Source organism: Mirounga angustirostris, unplaced genomic scaffold (assembly GCF_029215605.1).
Source record: "Mirounga angustirostris isolate CCGP_5_RB_7025 unplaced genomic scaffold, mMirAng1.0.hap1 SCAF_12, whole genome shotgun sequence".
Lineage (NCBI taxonomy): Eukaryota > Metazoa > Chordata > Mammalia > Carnivora > Phocidae > Mirounga > Mirounga angustirostris.
In genome coordinates, this window is record NW_026991720.1 from 49,392,830 (window position 1) to 49,409,891 (window position 17,062).

Here is a 17,062-nt window from a genome sequence, read left to right on the forward strand (position 1 = left end):
CTGTGGAATTAGTTAAAGCATACATTTCCCTTCCAACATTTCTTTCTAAGTTGATTCTGGATGAAGAAGTTTCCAGCCTGGAATGATTACAATTGAAAGAAACTTTTTTCCTTATTCTTCCTGCTGCCGACACAACCACTTCTCTCTTTTAAAATGATAGCATTACATCTTGGATTAATGTAATAAAGCCCAGGGATCTTCAGACTGGGGCCTGTACATCCCAGGGGGTAAATGAAGACTTTGTAGAGGATACTCGGGCATTGAAATGTGAGAATTCATTCTGTATCCTCAACATCCCCATTGGTGATTTTCTAAAACTGACCTGCCTCAGAATCCTGTGGGCTCTGGTTGTTTCTCCTCTCCTATCTCTCTTTTCCTAGTGTTCTTCTCCCACTCTACAAAAGAAAGGCTCTTTCTTTCTCTTACCCTCACCTGTCTCAAATCTTTCTAAAGTATGTTGCCTGGGGTATAAAAACCTTTGAGATATCAAACAAAGGGGCAATTTCATTTGACAACATATATTTATTAAATACCTACTATGGGGGTGCCTGGGTGGCTTAGTTGGTTAAGCATCTGACTCTTGGTTTCCACTCAGGTCGTGATCTCAGGGTTGTGAGATGGAGCCCAGCATGGGACTGCTTGCTCAGCGTGGAATCTGCTTGGGTTTTTCTCTCTCTCCCTCTGTCCCCTCCCCCCATCCACGTGCTCTCTCTCTCATATAAATAAATAAATCCTAAAAAAGAGAGAGAGAGAACACTTGGGACACCTGGGTGGCTCAGTCGGTTAAGTGTCTGACTCTTGATCTCAGCTCAGGTCTTGATCTCAGTGTCATGAGTTCAAGCCCCATGCTGGGCTCCATGTTGGGCCCAGCATGGGCCACTTTTAAAAACAAAAGTGAGAGAACACTATAAATATCCTAATTATTAAATAAAGAGCTTGTTCCTATATTTTTAAAATGGATAATCTGTAGATATCAAATCACTATGACATTTAAGTTTCATTGGATACATATAAAAGAATAATGTCACAATTTTATTTTAAAATCTCAATATTTACAATTACCAGAAAATGCATCTATGAAATTATTTAAACTTAGGAAAAATGTCAAGTACTTAAATTTGTGCTGAGGGCACAGAATTTTTCAAAGTTCCTGAGATGGAGCGGGGCAGGGGAGCCATGTAAATTACCTTGTGAAGTCCAAACTAGAGCTTCTGTGTTTTGGAAAGGGAGCTGCTAGGCAAGTGGCCCAATACACATGTGACAACACGGCCTGGTTGTAACTGATATTTGGCAGAATCATACTAAAGCTTTCCCTGAAGGAACAGAAAAAAAAAAAAAGCATGCAGATCGCTTATAAAATGTTGGCTTAATAATTGCTGGTTTTAAATGGCCACCACAAATACAAATAATTAAATTTTGCAGTCATTTTGGATTGTCATCTCTAGAGGCCAGAAAAGCATGATAACGTAATTGAGGTACTATTCAAGGTTGATGAACCCCTCTGCAGCTATAACCCAGAAAGGATTATACTCCGTCACCAGCATCAGTCGATATAGAGCCCCTCTCACAGGGAAATGGCACGAACACAGTCAAGTTTGATAGAACCTTGGCCTGGAACAGCATGCTCATTGTGTACAGCCCCCTGTGTTGTCCAGCATGGAAGCCTGTTGTACTTTACGCCTGCAGCTAATATTTAGTGAGCACTTACTATGTGCCAGGGATTGTGCTAAGGGGTGGTTGTATACTGGTGAGCAAAAGGACATGACCTGTTCTTGGCTGGGCTCAGTGTCCACCTCCTGGGGAGGATCAGACGAACTTTGCTGGGGGGAAGATAAGCAAGGAGAAGCTTAAGACACCATGCCTAGTGTTAACATGCAGTCGATGTCAGCTGTGATTAGTTAGTAGAAAGTAAATCTGTTGCTACTGCTTACTGTACCAACAGTATTAGCTCTAGCCCTGGTGACGGCCACCAGGATTGCTACCTAGGTCCTGTACATCTTACTTCCAGGGGCACCACTGGAAGGAGCACCAACCTGGATGTTGTTGTTGTTTTTTTTTAATGTGCCAGGCACTGTTTTAAACACTTTACAGATCTCACTTCATTTATTCCTTGCAACAGGACATTATTGTGTCCCTTTTACAGATGAGGCAGCTGAGGCACAGGGAAGTTAAATTACTTGCTCAAGAGCACACAGCTATTAAGGAGTGGAGCCTGGATTCAATCCCAGGCAGTCGAGCTCCAACGACACTGACTCTTCTCTCTTAATCATAATAGAATTAAGAGTTAATATTTATGGAGCACTTAATCCGGATCAGGCCTTGCGCTAGCCACTTTACATAAGTTATCTAATTTAATTTTCACAGTAAAGCAACTCTGGTTTATCATCTCCAATTTCCAAGGAAACGGAGGCATAAGGCAGTTAAGTAACTTGACCAAGAATGCACCGCTGGCAAATGGCAAAGCCAGGATGTGGAGCGAGGCGTCCCATTCAGATCCTCGGAAGTCCGTTCTCTGGAGTTCCATAGCAGCTCGTTTCCAGAGGTGCTTCCACAGCTAATGGCCTTAATTCAGGGCTTCCTTCATTAGGGCCCCCCTGGCCACCTTTCATCCCATTGTTACCTGCCATCAGAAGCAGCCACAGCGTGGGGCACCTGGGTAGCTGAGTCAACTGAGCGTCCAACTCTTGATTTTGGCTCAGGTCATGGTCTCAGGGCTGTGAGATGGAGCCCCGTGTTGGGCTCCACACTGGGTGTAACGCCTGCTTGGGATTCTCTCTCTCCCTCTCCCTTTGCCCTTCCCCTCCTCCCCCGCTCTCGCAAAAAAAAAAAAAAAAAAAAAAAAAAGCTGCCACAGTGTCTCAATACACCATGTATGAACTTCAAATTGCCTTGCCCTAAAAATATTGAGTGTCGCTGTTACTGAACGGGTTTTAAAAGTGCCAATGTTGCTTTAGTGATCAGGGTAGGAGGTACAAAAATCACACAGAATCTGAATCTTACTAGCTGCTATCGCAAAGCTGGGTGTGCAGTTGTTTTCATGATGGTACATTTTAGGATGGGGTCATCATCAGACTATATGGCAAGAACTAAAGCTGGTTCTTTTTACTACAAGGATCACAATCTGACTTTGAAACAGTCGGTATGAGATGATGACTTCCGGCTGCCTGTTCTTCCCAAAGGAGCCCTCCCAAGTGAACGGATGTGCCCGGCACACTGCTCCCTCGGAGGCCCGCCACTGTTCAAGCAGTGGTTCGCACAGCTCACAGGTGAGATGCTGGCCCGGGAACCAGCCAACTGCGGCTTACGAGCCGAGGGACGCGCAAGTGCAGGTGCGCTGGTGCGCTGCAGGGCCTCCAAGCTCGGGGGCGTCTCCCTCTCGGCAGAGCATTTGTTTATTTAATGAACACTTACTAAGGACCAGACTCCGTCAGGTACTGGTTCTATAAAGATGAGTGAAATGTGGTTTTGCCCTGCAGAAACTCAGAAGCCGAAATGATAGATCAAAGTACACACAGGGACTCCTGGGTGGCGGAGTTGGTTAGGCGTCTGATTCTTGGTTTTGGCTCGGATTGTGATCTCAGGGTCCTGAGACCAAGCCCCCCGTCAGGCTCTGTGCTTGGTGTGGAATCTGCCCGGGATTCTCTCCCTCTTCCTCTGTCCTTCCCACTTGTGCTCTCTTTCTCTCTCAAATAAATAAATAAATCTTAAAAAAAAAAAGTGTATACGAATCCTTGTCCCATACGGTGGCAGGTTGGTATTTAAAAGTTTGGGGTGACACCAAGGAAGCAGGGTCCATCTAGTCTGAGAAGTGGGGATCTGGGAATACTTCTCAAGGGTGGTCCTATAGATTGAATGTTTGTGTCCCTCAAAATTTATATGTTGACACCTAATCCCTAGGGTGATGGTGTTAGAAGGTGGGCCTTTGGGAGGTGATTAGGTCCTGGGGGTGGAGCCCTTCATGAATGGGACTAGTGCCCTTATAAGAGAGACCCCAGAGAGATCCCTTACCTCCTTTCACCATGTGAAGACACAGCAGAAAGACAACTGTCTCTAAACCATGAAGCTGGCTCTCTCCAGGCACCAAATCTGTGGGCACCTTGATCTTGGACTTCCCAGCTTTCAGAATTCTGAGAAACAACATTTTGTTGTTCATAAGCCACCCTGTCTATGGTAATCTTGAAGGTCTTGAAGGATAAACAGGAACCCAAAGATGGAGAGAGAGGAGAAGAGCACTCCAGATGTGCTCTTGTGGAAACACATGGCACCACTGAGTTGTTTGTGGGGTCAGGATCGCGCATGGGACTGTATGTGTCGGAGGCCGGGAACCAGGCGAGGGAGGCAGGTACGGACTACACATCATGATGGGCTCTATATGCAGTGCTGGTGGATTTGGACCATACGCTGAATGCCGTGAGGAGCCTCTGAAGGACCGTAGGCAGGAAGAGATGTGGTCAGACAGGCATTTTGAAAAATAGCTCCTGCTGCAGAGAGTGGTATGATCTGGGATGGGTATGTGGGGTGTTGGGCAGGGGAGCTGGGCAGTAAGTTTGGAGGATAGTGGCCCAGATGGGAGGTAAGGGTAGTAATCCTTCTGTGAAACTGCTCGAGACCCTTAGAAGGTGGAATAAGCCAAACTTAGTTTTGGCCTGAACATGGACAGTAAAAGAAAAAAATGAAGCTTAGGCTGATCGATTTCTGGCTTGCGAAGTTTCTGGCTTACCGCACTGGGGGGTGTTGGTGCTGGCACAAAAGAGAAGGGAATTTGAAGGACTGGTGACAGAGATGTAGTTGATGAGGTGCGGAATGCAGGGGTGGGGGGGCGTTCGTTGCCTCTCAAACTCAATCTTTTCTTCTTCTGCATCAGTAGAGCCTTGGATTTCTAGTGAAGCTAAATAAGTACATCGCTCAGGTTTCTTTGCATCTAGGTATGGCCCTGTGACTCTGCTCTGGCCAGCATGATCAGACTGAAGTATCATGTGATAAGTCTGGGGATCATCCTGGAAAGAAGCCGGTATGCACCTCTCACTCTCTTGTTTTTGGTTCCTGAGCTCAGAGGAGCCTGGATCTCTGACAGCTTGGTGGAGCAGGGTGCCGGAGCAATCCTGAACCACCTGCTGCCCGTGCCTCCTACAAGGAAAAACCAAGCTTTCACATTGCTTAGCCACACATACGTGAACCGCACTCTACTTAATTCACATCATTTGTGGGACTGATACACACTCTAATTTGACGACTTGCGAATTATCAGCTCAAATAAATCGTTTTACGGTTACTCAGTGAAAAATCTTAGACACACAAGATTTCACTTCTGCAACTCTGGTTTTCATTTCTACCAAATTCTCAGAACAAACCTTCCTGGGTCCTGGGGAATTCAAGGATATGGTCAAATGCCTGTTTGGATCTTCTCACCTCCTATATAATCCCAGAGAATTACAGCTGGTGTTCTGTTAATCATGTCCTCTTACTCTGTTTTTTGGGGGCTTTGACGTATTGGAGCCTTGCTGATTCCGGAGAGCCTTTCCTTTCCAGGGCAAGCTAATTCCTAGAGATAGCAGACATCTCACCTGGGAGCATACCTTTCCTATGCAAATCAACCAATCCAGGGACCACACCTCCAACCATCTCCTCTGCTGAGTTCTTACTCATTGAGCCACTATTCCCCTGCCCAAATCACCCCAGAGCCAGAATACCAGACAACTAGAGTTTGCCCCTACACACCAGAGACCACTGAAATTATTCAAACTCGCCAGGACTAAGCCTGCTTACCTTGCTTTGTCCATTCCTTCCTGTGGAAACCACAGTAAAGGCTCTTGCCCATGTTTTCCCCTCTCTCCCTCTGCCTCCTATTGACCTTGATGCTTCCCCATGGGGCCCTGCATGGCATGCTAAGCCTTCTGTTTCTAGGGATCTGATGGTATAAAAAACTTCTTTTTCATGGCAGTCTCTTCTGGGTCTGCCTGCCTCAGCATACTTAGTTCCAACAAATCCCAGGTACCCTTAAAACAGTGTGTGCCTTGATTTCCCTGGCAGACGGACCAGTGTGCAATTCTGCATCAGGACCCGCGGATAAGATGTTTTGGAAAGAGAAAGATGCAAAAGCAGGAGGACCTGAGAAAATGATGTTGCTCATTGATTCATTCACATTCATGGCATTTGTTTTACGAAAGTGATGATTCAATATTGCTGAGCATTTGGGGTTTAGATTTGATGCATCATTAGTTATTAATAAAGTCATGTTATTTAATCCTTAAAGTAAGTACATACATACCCCTCTAGGTGCTTACTGTTTCTCTTTTCTGAATATTTGTTCTATTAATTCATGTTCACGTAGCACTTATAAACTGCATACGGTACATTTACGCCCAGATAAATTATACGCTTAATAAGAAATAAAATATCTGCTCCTGGGAGCTTGTAGTTAAGAAAACTATGTTATTTAGAATTCATATTATATACTAGGTGGTTGTGACTAAGGTCGCCTTTCACTGAAAAGGAAAGAAATCCTTACCCCGGGAGCCAATGACGGAGCGGTTAGAGTCCCGAGTGAGTCATTGTCACACGTGGAACTGGAGAACTGATGCATTGCCTTTCTTCTTATTCTGAGTTGCTGCTGCCGAAACAATCATGCATCCAGCACAGTGGCTTGTTAGCAGAAGTTGAGGACTAAATGACACCTAGGGCCCATTCAGTTCCAGTGTGTATATATTCAGTTGAAGCTAACCCAGGATGTAAACATCTGTATTTACACAACGGATAGATTAAGGATAATAATTCACATTCCTGAGGATTTACCACTGCATGCTCTTTTGAAATGAACTAACCCTGGGACGCCTGGGTGGCTCAGTCGGTTAAGCGGCTCAGATCATGATCCCAGGGTCCTGGGATAGAGTCCCGCATCGGGCTCCCTGCTCAGCGGGGACCCTGCTTCTCCCTCTACCTGCTGCTCCCCCTGCTTGTGTTCCTTCTCTCTCTGACAAATAAATACATAAAATCTTTAAAAAAATAAAATGAACTAACCTTATAGAATGTATGACTTGATTTTTTTTAAGATTTTATTTACTTATTTGAGAGAGAGAGAGAGTGCACGAGAGGGGGTAGGGTCAGAGGGAGAAGCAGACTCCCCACGGAGCAGGGAGCCGGATGTGGGGCTCAATCCCAGGATTCCAGGATCATGACCTGAGCCAAAGGCAGTCGCTTAACCAACTGAGCCACCCAGGCGCCCCTAGGACTTGATTTTTAAAGCATCCCTCCTGCAGGCAATTTTGCGGGGGATAGAATCTGTGGTGCAAAGGAAGGTGGGGGGGGGGGTGGGACTTACAGACCTGGAATGTAGCAGTTTGTTTTTAGGTCCTTTGTGACTTTATCTCCATGTTCCATCAGCTTCTAAGGTGAGATATTCTTTAGAACATATTGTGGTATGCAGAGATGGAGGCTTGATGGCGAAGTATTAAGAGGTTAATTGAGGGGCGCCTGGGTGGCTCAGTCGTTAAGCGTCTGCCTTTGGCTCAGGTCATGATCCCAGGGTCCTGGGATCGAGCCCCACATCGGGCTCCCTGCTCCGCGGGAGGCCTGCTTCTCCCTCTCCCACTCCCCCTGCTTGTGTTCCCTCTCTCGCTGTGTCTCTCTCTGTCAAATAAAAAAAAAAAAGTTAATTGAATATATAAAGTTCTAGCATTCCTGATGTAATGGGAATGCTAACAGTCTTTGCAAGGGTCTAAATAACCCTGCCTTCAATAGAACAGTTTATAGCTTTCCCAGCATGTTACCTGCATGATCTCATTTGTCTTCGTAACAATCCTACGGAGGAGGAAGCAAGGTGATAGTTTCATCTCCATTTCGCTGATCATGGTCCACAGTCACATGGGTCACAGGAGTTGGGGCTGGGACTGGAACACAAGCACTCTCCTCCCAGTCTAGGGCATGTCCTATTACTCCAGGAGCACCCGCTTGGGCTGCCCTTGGTGTGAGTGAGCCACTAATCCCTGATTTCAACTCCCTGAATTTTATATCATTTTCATCACCTCGGCAAGAAAACCAGTCCTCCTTACTACTTCACTAGTGTGTCTTAATCAGCTCTGAAATGTGGATTTAGTGATTCCTGGTTGTCATTTGTGACTGTAGATATTGCTAGTGGAAATTATTTACTCCTGAAGCCCTAAGGGAAAGTAATGTGAGTTGTGTGGCTTTCCTGCCAAATACTCATTGGCTTCTTCATAGTAAGAAGAAATGTTGAGAGATGCATTTATTTATTTGTGGTGATGAATGTTTATATAAAATGAGAATTTGAAAACTACTTAGATAATAATCCAGTTTTAAAGAAATTATATTAACAGTGTCCTCTTTAGTAATACCTGGCAAATACTGTCTTAGGAATGGAAAATTCAATGCAAGCATTATAAAATAATTCTGCTGTAATGAAACACATCTTCAAAAGAAAGAGTTTAGGGGTGCCTTGGCTGGCTCAGTCATTGAGCACTGACTCCTGCTATCAGCTCAGGTCATGATCTCAGGGTTGTGGGATCGAGCCCCGTGGGGGGGCTCCATGCTTAGCACTGAGTCTGCTTGAGATTCTTCTTCCTCTCTCTCTGCCCCTTCCACTCGTGCTCGCTCTCTCTCAAATAAAATAAATATTTAAAAAAAAATAAAGACTTTTAAAAAGTCTGATACAATTATTGTCCAATGAATACACACGTTAAGATAGGCACCTCAGGAAGGTCAGCTTTGCCTGGAGTGAGACCTCAGAGGAGAACCACCTTTACATCCTTCACTCAGAGGGGAATTCTCCCCAGAGTAATGGACAGATACTGAATTCAAATCAATTTGACTCAAGTACGGATAACAGCAATTGCCCATCGGTAGCAAGAACCTTCTGTGGTTGCCCTTTTCAGACAAGAAGGTGTCCCCTGGGATGAGCTGAACTGCTGTTGAATGCTTGACACTAGAAAGAGTACCATGTCCTACTTGACTGGGTGCAGAGGAAAAAAATATCAATATCATGGTGAACACCTGATTCTTACAACAAGATGGAATCCCATAACTTTTCTGACCCCATCAGAAGTTTTCAAGACCAACAATTATGGGTCATGTGTGATCTTCATACTGACTGAATTTTGTTGAGCTTCATGCATAAAAATATCCTTAGGATTTGTGGCCGATGTCCCTTTGAGTTCTGTGTTTTGACCTTGTAAACATCCTTGAGTTTTTGAGCAACTTCTTGACTTCTTGACCAAACCCGCTCTAAATGCAAAATGAAGCAATGAAAGCGATACCTATTCTGTAATTAATTAGCATAATGTGGTGGCAATATGATGTGGTAGAAAGGTTATAGGTATTCACATCCTCACTTTGCTTCTTTCTAACCTTAGATATTTAGATCTAACCTTAGATCTTAGATCTGATCTGTATCTTAGATCTGACCTTAGATATCTAACCTTAGATAACCTAAGGTATTACTTAGATATTTGTGTCAAATTTTCCTTTTCTTAAACAGGAATGCAGATGCCTGATTTGCCAAGTTATTGTGAGTAGTACATGCAGCAAATATATATGGCATTAGTGTATACTTAGAAGGTACTTGAAAATGTAAGTTTGTGAAGGTTAAAGTAAGATTCAGCATGACAAGATTCAGCCTTGATTCATCCACGTAGTCTAGATTTCCACCATAAATTCCTGAGAGCTAACAAGTGACAAAGATTTTACTCGCTGTATATTCAACATGGTTCAGCCAAACCATGAAAACGCTTTTCCCTAAGATAGGGATGTTAAACAGGTTTCATCTAATGTGTCATCTTGATCTGTTGGTTGGTTGCTCCTGCCTGAGAGCTGTGTCAAGACCAGGATTGCGGGTGGCTTTCAAAGGCAAGAGTGCAGTCATTGATTAGTCATGTCTGCTGTGGAGTTGGGAGTAGGGGGTGGTGGCACGCGGGCAGGCATTTTCCTTGTCTGGCGTAAGACGCTTTTCCTCATGCCTTCACCCCCCAACAGAGATTTCTCTAGTTCTACTGTTGCTGAAATGCATGCAAGATGCCCAGAAGTAATTCTTCATTATTGGAAAGAAAGGCAGCTTGTTTAAGTGAGACTATGGAAAGGCAGAGAGCAGGAAAACTATTCTCGCTGGTTTCATGTCTCCAAAACCCCATGCCCTGCAACTAGTCCTTCAGCCACATGGAAATGTCTCTCATTTCCCAGGATAGTCCTGCTCTTTCATAACTACATGCCTTGACACGTGCTCTTTCTGCTGCTGAGAATACCATTCCCCATGTTTTGCCACTTGGCAAATTCCACTTACCCTTCAAGCTCAAGCTCAAGTGGAGGGAGGCCTGGTGGCTTCTGATTTTCCTTATGTCCCTGATGCCCAGCTCAGAATAGGCCCTCAATAAATAAATGTTGATTGAATAAGGTACATGGATATAAAGAGGGAGATGTGGATGAGCTGGAAATCAGGAATTTTCCTGAGAAAATAATCCAGGTTTGGGTGCTATGTTGCTTCCCCGTAGCGTTTGTAAAAGCATCTGGTTTGGGTGCCTTTGTATTTTGAAGGGGTACTAGCTCTGATTCAGGGTTAAGATAAAAAGCAAAGTTAATATTTGTGGTTTTTAAAAGACTTTAAAAAAAATTTATTTGTCAGAGAGAGAGCGAACACAAGCAGGGGGAGCGGCAGGCAGAGGGAGAAGCAGGCTCCCCGCTGAGCAGGGAACCTGACTTGGGACTCTATCCCAGGAGCCTGGGATCATGACCTGAGCCGAAGGCAGAGGCTTAACCGACTGAGCCACCCAGGTGTCCCTCAAAGTTAATATTTGAAATGGGCTTACTGAATGACGATGATTGAGTCTTATAGGATATAAGACTAGCAAGATTTGAACCTTTAAAAAATTGTGATAAAGTACAGCTAACATAAAATTTACCATCATATCTATTTTTAAGTGTATGCTTCAGTGACATTAAGTGCATTCACACTGTTGCACAATCAATTACCACTACCCATCTCCAGAAATCTTTTCATCTTGCAAAACTGAAACTCTGCACTGATTAAACAGTATTTCCTTATCCTTCCTCCCCTCAGCCCCTGGCAACCACCATCTGCTTTCTGTCTCTATGAATTTGATTATTCTAGATAACTCAGATAAGTGGAATCACACAGTACTTGTCTTCTCACGATTGGCTTATTTGGCTTACCGTAGTGTCCTCAAGGCTCATCCACACTGTAGCATGCATCAGAATTTCCAGCCCTTGTGAAGCCGAATAGCATATTCCATTATATATGCGTATTCCACATTGTATTTACCCATTCATCTGTCCACGGACACTTGAGTTGCTTCCACCCCCTGGCTATTGTGAATAATGCTGCTGTAACCAGGAGCGTACAAATAATCTTTTCAAGTCCCTGCTTTCAATTCTTTTGACTGTACACCCAGAGGTGGAATCGGCGGATCATACCGTAATTTTATTTTTAATTTTTTGAGGAACAGCCAGACTGTTTTTCACAGCATCTGCAGCATTTCACTTCCCCACTAATGGTGCACAAAGGGGTCCAATTTGTCCACATTCTTGCCAACACTTGTTATTTTCTGGGTTTTCTTGGATAATAGTCATCCTATTGTGAGGTGGTATCTCATTGCAGTTCTGATTTGCATTCTCCTTGTTATTTGTGGTATTGATCATCTCTTCATGTGCTTATTGGCTGTTTGTATATCTTATGTGGAGAAATGTCCATTCAAATTCTTTGCCCATTTTTTAATCAGGTTGTTTGATTTTTGTTCTTGAGTTCTAGGAGTTCTTTATACAGTCTGGATATTGGGGCACCTGGGTGGCTCGGTCGTTGGGTGTCTGCCTTCAGCTCAGGTCATGATCCCGGCGTCCTGGGATGGAGCCCCGCATCGGGCTCCCTGCTCGGCGGGAAGCCTGCTTTTCCCTCTCCCACTCCCCCTGCTTGTGTTCCCTCTCTCGCTGTGTCTCTGTCTGTCAAACAAATAAATAAAATCTTTAAAAATAAAAAAATAAAATATACAGTCTGGCCATTGACTCCTTACCACAAATGTCACTTGCAAATATTTTCTCCCATTCTTCGTGTTGCCTTTTCACTCCATTATGCCCTTTGGTGCACAGAAGTTTTAAATTTTGATGCAGTCCAGTTTATCTGTTTTAGCTGTTGTTGCCTGTGATCTTGGTAACAGATATCATTGCCAAATCCAATGTCATAAAGATTTTCCTGTATGTTTTCCTCTAAGAAATCCATTTTGAATTAATTTTTATATATGGTGCAAGGTAAGGGTACAACTTTATTGTTTCTCATGTGAATACCCAGTTTCCCCAACACCATTTGTTGAAAAGGCTGTCCTTTCCCCATTGAACAGTGTTAGTATTCTTGTTGAGAATCATTTGACCATAAATGTGAGGGTTTATTTCTGGGCTACTTTATTCTGTTGATCTATATGTCTGTCTTTAGGCCAGTACCACACTGTTTTGATTACTGTAGCGTTGTAGTAAGTTTTGGAATAAGGAAATGTGAGAGATTGGGAATTCTGGGTGGCCCAGAAAGGCCCATTCCACATTGGACTATCCCTTCTCTCTAATCTACACAATCGACGGTCTCTGGATACATGGATTTTGGCCTTTGAAAAAACGAATTGTAAGACATAACCTGCCTATTCTCTACTGATCATACCTATGAATAACACTTTTTATTTCATAAAAATTCAATTGCCAGAGAACACCTTCGTATTCCTCTAGATAGAAAATATAAGAACAGCTTCAGTTTGGGCATTTAAGGAAGTTTGGGGTCACCGTTCCAGGCAGGCTGTGTCTGATGGAAGGTAGGAGAATTATTTTGCAACTGGAGTGTCTAGAGTTATTATTTTTCCCACAGAGCGTGTTTATTTCTCTTTGACAGTTTTTGAAGTTATGGACCCTATTTCTATCTGAAGAAAGAAAGTGGTATACAGTAAAATCTTGTGACATTAGGCTGGGTAAAACCAGATGTACTGATTTTCTTTTAGATGAGGACACCCATTTCAATAACTGAAGGAACTGAGAATGTTTGACGTTCTGTGAACACGCTAAGCTGACTTTAAGTGAAAGACGATCCCTGGTTCTTTCATACTTGATTTAAAAATAAACTATATAATTAAATGGCTATAGATACTGCTTTTGTGGGGAGGAAAACAGCCACCGGATTCTTGGCAATGATGCCAACAGGGCAGTAGGTTTCCTAACCCTTTGGCAAAATAGAGAATCAATACCAATCAGGAAAAAATGCTAACAAAAGGGAAAATCTCACGGGAACCACAGGCCATAAAAGATTTAAAATGTGAATAAAACATCACAGGTCAGCATTAAAATAGACAATACATTTCTCTGCCAAGGCAAAGCATCTAGCCACTAAGCAGAGGCACCACACGAACCCAACCAGACCGAGGGGACAGAGAGAAAGCCCTAGACCAACCATTTGCCCCTTCATTTCCGTGCGGAAAGGGGTCTCCTTTCACAAGGAGATGGTCACTCCAGAAGCAGCATTTGGGGTCAGACATTTCCCCCTTTTTCAAAGGTAAACATCTTTGGGAATAGAAATCTTGCCCATACGTAGTTTCTAGGATTATTGGAACAAAGAAGTCAGATTTGCTTTTAAAAAGGGAAAGATGATTACCTTTTGTTTAATTTTGTAAATGAATAAGATGCTTTGAAATACAACCTGGGGAAATGATGAAGTCAAGAAAAGGCCCAGTATAGATAGATAGGCTGCGTTCTCACTGAAAGGAAATTAAAGCTATCTCCAGTTGGAAGGGTTTTATGGACTCAGTGGAGAGGAACACTCAGTAGCTGATAATTCTTTGGGATCATCAGTTCTCACTGAGTGGCCTCTCATCATGGGAATTTCCATATTTCAAAGCCAAGTTCTTAAAATAAAATAAAACAAAACAAAACCAAAGCAAAACAGAAAACAATGTTTTGGCATCCAGCCATTATCAAGGGAATGCATTTGGCAAATATAAATAAACTTTATTATTTTTTGCCAAATCATGGAGCATGGGTCTGTATCCTCACCACTTATAAAAGAATGCGGTCAACCTCCAATCAGAGGCAGCCAATGGGAGGTGACCCCAGGCGACCTGATTTCGCTCGTGTCCCTTAAAGTCGCTGATCTACCAGCATTCATGCCCTAATGGTCTCAGTTCCACAGGCAGGCTTGCCAAGATAAATTAAATATCTATTTTAATGACTAGAGCGTATTAGAAACCCACACACGGATTTCACAGCACTTCCAATTTAGAATTTAGAATGTTTTCAGGACGCCTGGGTGGCTCAGTCGGTTAAGCATCTGCCTTCAGCTCAGGTCATGATCTCAGGGTCCTGGGATCGAGTCCCGCATCGGGCTCCCTGCTCCGCGGGGAGCCTGCTTCTCCCTCTGCCTCTGTCTCTCTCTGTCTCTCATGAATAAAAAAAAAAAAAAAAAATCTTAAAAAAAAAAAAGAATTTAGAATGTTTTCAAAGCGGTTCGTAGAACTAAATTTATGTCCTTGTGTTAAAAAGAACTACGGGGTTTACTACAGAGGCATAGTAACAACCTCTAGTTCCTGTTCCTGTTTTTCAACTGGCCATCTGGCTTTTCTTAATCTTTTGAAGTTCACGTAATAATGGCGACTGCTTACTGAACACATACGAATGTGCGTGGCAGTATGCTAAACGCTTTATTGACATGGGATTTTGCATTTAATTCTCATAGCATCCCTGTGAGATAGAGGATGTTATTACAGCCACTTCAGAAATACAGAAACCGAGGCTTGGTGAACTTGGCCAAAGCCACCCAGCTCTACCACCGGAGGCGAGCCAAGGCAGTTTGAAGCCAGTGTGGACTCCTGCCAGGCGTTGCCCGGTGCTTCCCTCGGAGTTCAGGCAGTGTGGATCGTGTCAACATTCACATGCATCTCACCTGATTACTCGGCTAATGCCCCTTGCGCTGGGACTGCCGGTATTTTCAGTCCTGATGAATTGCATCCCGTTTTCCTCCTTTTAGTTTTGTCTCACCCATCTATTTCCCCTTTTCCCGAATTGTTTGTCTTACAGGATCTGTAGTTATCTAGAAATGCTTGTTTTCTCGGTGTTAAATGAAACTCATATCATCGTTTGAAGTATTGTCCTTGCTGTTCTAGCTTGTCTGGCTTCAGTGATAGCATTTTTAGTTCGATTTGGAGGCAGCTTGTGGAGGAGATCACTTGGCATCTGTTATTTACATGTGAACGTGTGAGATCTACAAACTATAACGACGGCATATGATAATGCAGTATCTATCTATACTGTCCTTCGCCTTGTTCTTCTTCAGATGGTGACACAAGCCACTCGCACCTGGCTGGATGTTTTCCTTGAGCAATCATAGTTGTGGAAAGATCTAGAACGCAGGGTTTCTTTTCTCTCTCTCTCTCTCTCAATTTCTTTCTTTTATGGTTACTCTTCCTTCAGATAAAGTTGTTGTACAGCTGGCCTCCAACTGGGAATATTCTAATTAAGCAACATAAGAAGAACTGAACGGTGCAAAATATATTTGTGAGCAATTTAGTAAAAATGTTAATATTTCATGTTCATGATAGTATGATTTATCATAGCTAAAAATAGAAAATAATGTAAATATGCCTAAATAAGGGATTAGTTAAATAAATTATATGCCATCCATGTGTTAGAATATCATGCTGCCCTGAAAAGTCATATTTTATTTTATTTTTTAAAAAGATTTTATTTATTTATCTGAGAGAAAGAGAGAGCAGGGGGAGAGGAACAGGGAGAGGGAGAGAGAATCTCAAGCAAACTCTGCACTGAGCACAGAGCCCAATATGGGGCTGAATCTCACGACCCTAAGATCATAACCTGAGCCAAAATCAAGAGTCAACACTTAACCGATTGAGCCACCAAGTGCCCCAAAAAGTCATATTTTAGAACAGATTTTAAAGGTATAGGAGAGGGAGCCTGGGTGGCCCAGTCTGTTAAGTGTCGGCCTTTGGCTCAGGTCATGATCCCAGGGTCTTGGGATTGAGTCCCACATCAGGATCCCTGCTCAGCGGGGAGTCTGCTTCCCTATCTTCCTCTGCCCTTCCTCCCCTTCTCGTGCTCTCTCTCTCGCTCTCTCTCTCTCAAATAAATAAATAAAATCTTTTTAAAAAGGTATGGGAGAAATGTGTATGATAGATTATTAAGTGACAAAAGCAAATGCTAAAAGTAGTATGAGTTATTCCTTAATCCAAGAATTATTTAGATGTGTATCTTTTCTTTTCTCAAAATATTGTTTTAAAATTTTTGCTTTCATGTTTATCCTTGGTTTATAGTTTTTACATTCTTGTGGATACACAACCTGGTCTCCATGTCATTGGTTCTTCGGAATTTGTTGAAATTTTCGTCTGAGTTGGTATGGGTCTTAGGGGCAGCCCATTTTTATACTGGTATAGTGGCTGGGTTTTCATTTCACATGATAGTTCAAAATTAACTCCCATATACAAGATTGAGCTTGGCATCCTGATCTTTCTCAGGTGTCTCCCAAACCAAGGTGTATGGAGTTAATATTTGTGCTAGATACTTGTCTAGATTTTGGAATGTAAAGGACACACCTTTGGCCAGTTCTAGTATACAATCCTACATCAGAGCCTCTGAGGTTAACCATTTTGGGGGGCGGGGTTGACATTTGATAATTTAAATATTAATCAACAAATGTTGATCTATTGGTTGACTTTAGCTATTGATCGGGATTTCTCAACTTTAACACGACTGACATTTTGAGTTGGATGATTTTTTGTGGGGAGGGGCTGTCCTGTGTCTTGTAGAATGTTTGGCGGCATCCTTGGCCTCTACCCACTAGTTGCTAGTAGCAAAGCCCCTCTCCCCAACTATGACAATTAAAAATGTCTCTAGACATTGCCAAATGTTCCCTAGGTACAAGATCATCCCCAGTGGAGAACCACTACTATAGAAAATTGGCCAGTTCCCTTTTAAAACTAGTGACTAAGTGTGAGTTTCACCGAGTCAGTCAGAACATTTATTGAGTATTTAATGTGTATAAGGCACTGTGCTTTTACCTGAGCAG